This window comes from Phyllobates terribilis, unplaced genomic scaffold, assembly GCF_046119375.1.
Source record: "Phyllobates terribilis strain yellow unplaced genomic scaffold, ASM4611937v1 Scaffold_6__1_contigs__length_29720123, whole genome shotgun sequence".
Taxonomy (NCBI): Eukaryota; Metazoa; Chordata; class Amphibia; order Anura; family Dendrobatidae; genus Phyllobates; species Phyllobates terribilis.
The window spans coordinates 28248529-28251518 of NW_027362766.1; positions in this window are offsets into that span (position 1 = coordinate 28248529).

Sequence of the window (2990 nt, forward strand, 5' to 3'; positions counted from 1 at the left end):
CCCAAGGCACCTATCTAGATTCATAGTGAGCACTTGGATCCCCAGGTGCTTCACAAATTGATTCATAAAAATGAAAAAGTGTTTTTTTTTTTCACTTTTTCATTTTTACGAATCAATTTGTGAAGCACCTGGGGGTTCCAAGTGCTCACTATGCATCTAGATAGGTGCCTTGGGGGGTCTAGTTTCCAAAATGGGGTCACTTGTGGGGGAGCTCCAATGTTTGGGCACACAGGGGCTCTCCAAACGCAACATGGCGTCCGCTAACAATTTGAGCCGATTTTCCATTCAATTTGTTAGCGGACACCATGTCGCATTTGGAGAGCCCGTGATGTGCCTAAACAGTGGAGCTCCCCCACAAGTGTCCCCATTTTGGAAACTATACCCCTCAAGGATTTTATTAAGGTGTATAGTGAACATTTTGAACCCAGAGGTACGGCACAGAATTTGTTTACATTAGGTCATCATATTGAATAAGTTGTCTTAGTCTTGAGCGCAAGTGCTCGCTACTTGAGTTTGCATCGGGTACACAGGTATGCACCATGTACAGCGTGTGCTCGAGTGACATGCTCGAGTCCCTGCTCCGCATGTTTCACGGTTATTAGACACCCAAAAAAAAACATGCGGGGATCGCTCGTGCATGGCAGGCAATCCCCGTAAAGTTTTTTGGCCGCGAAGCATATGGGGCAGAGACTCGAGCATGTCACTCAAATACCCACGATACTCAATGCATACCAGAGCACCCGATGCAAACTCAAGTAGCGAGCACTTGCTCTCAACACTAGTCGCCATATCGTCATCTTTTTTTCTTACTTTTGAAAAAAATCCCAACCCCAGCCCTAACCCTAGCACAACCCTAGCCCCAGCACAACCCTAGCCCCAGCACAACCCTAGCCCCAGCACAACCCTAGCCCCAGCACAACCCTAGCCCCAAACCCAGCCCTAACCCTAGCCCAATCCTAACCCAAGAGTTTATTTTTGACGCCGTTCCTTGTGCGGTATAAGTGATTAGACGACTTTATTCTTCGGGTCGGTGTGATTACAGCAATGCCAGAATCATATGGGGTTTTTATGACTGACAGCTGTCACACACTAAAAGACGCATTTTTTGTAAAATCTAGTTTTTGCATCGCCATATTTTGAGAGCTATAATTTTTCCAGATTTTGGCAGACAGTCATGTGATGGCTCGTTTTTTGCAGGATGACTTGACGTTGTTATTGGTGCCATTTTCAGGCACGTGACATTTTTTGATCGCTTTCTATTCCGATTTTTGGGAGGCAGAATAAACAAAAACCAACAATTCAGGAATTGTTTTTTTTTTTTTTTTTATTCTGTTCCGCGTGTGGTAAAATTGATGAGGTAGCTTTATTCTTCGGGTCAGTACGTTTACAGCGGTACCACATTTGTATCATTTTTCTATGTTTTGGCGCTTATACACAATAAAAGCTATTTTATAGAAAAAAATATTTTTTGGTATCGCTTTATTCTGAGAGCTATAACTTTTTTATTTTTTGGCTGATGGAGCTGTATGGTGGCTTGTTTTTTGCGGGACGAGATGACGTTTTCAGCGGTATCATTTTTATTTATATGCGTCTTTTTGATCGCGTGTTATTCCACTTTTTGTTTGGCGGTATGGTGATAAAGCATTGTTTTTTGCTTCGTTTTTTTTTACCGTGTTCACTGAAGGGGTTAACTAGTGGGACAGTTTTATAGGTCAGGTTGTTCCGGACGCGGCGATACCAAATATGTGTACTTTTATTGTTTTTTTTTTTATTTTTTTATAATAATATTTATTGATGGGTACATTATATTTTTATTTTTGGTGTATTATTATTTTTTTTTTTTATAATATTTTTGCACATTTTTTTTTTTTTTTTTTTCACTTTCAGACAGTTTATACACTTTATTACTTTGTCCCACTCTGGGACTTTCACTTTTTTTTTTCTGATCGCCTGCATGGCACAGGAATTGAGCACCATCCCTATGCCATGAAGGCTGTCAGAAGTGCACAGTGTGAAGATTGCTTGGAGATGCACTGCGCATGTCCAAGCAATCTTCCTGCTCTCTAGTGACCCGGATGTTGTCATGACGACATCGGGTCGTCATGGCAACACCCGGGAAGCCTTTGCAGACTGCGCTGGAAGCCGGAAGAGGAGGTGAGTATCGCCGATCACCTCCCCTTGCCCCGCAATGCCGCGATCGACTTCGATCGCAGCATCGCGGGGGTTAATGTGCTGGGAGCGGTGCAGGACCGCTCTCTGCACATAGTACCGGGTGTCAGCTGTGACAATCAGCTGACACCCGGCGGCGATCGCGCCCGCACAGCCTGTGTGCGCGCGCGATCGCGATGACGTACTAATACGGGTCTGGCTCTTAAGTCCCAGGGCACAGACGCGTATTAGTACGTCAGATGTTATTAAGGGGTTAAGGACATCCAGCCATTGGATCCCTCCTATTCTCTTTCTGAGTCTCTTAAAATCTGCCTTTCTAAAATCTAACCTTGAAGTTTGAGTCTTCACATGTCTTCCTCCTCTAGTTATCCAAAATTCTATAATAGCATGATCGCTGCCTCCTAGGGTCCCAGCCACCTTTACCTCCTCAACCATTTCCTCCCTGTTTATAAGGATTAGATCCAAAGTAGCAGATCCCCTTGTTTTCTCCCCTACCTTTTGGAAGATAAAGTTGTCAGCAAGAGAGGATAAGAATTTGCTTGACCTGTTAGTTTTACTTGAGAGAGATTCCCAACAAATGTCTGGATAGTTGAAATCTCCCATGACCACTACGTTATATTTTTTGGAGAACTTGGTCATTTGATACATAAAGAGTTCATCCATATCTTCAGCTTGCCCAGGTGGCCTGTAGTAAATGCCTACAATGGTGTCCTTTCCGTTGTTCTCTCCTTGTATTCTTACCCAAACAGTTTCCACAGAACTCCCAGTCTCTGAAGCTTCAATCTCTGTGCAGATATACGCTTTTCTAACATACAATGCAA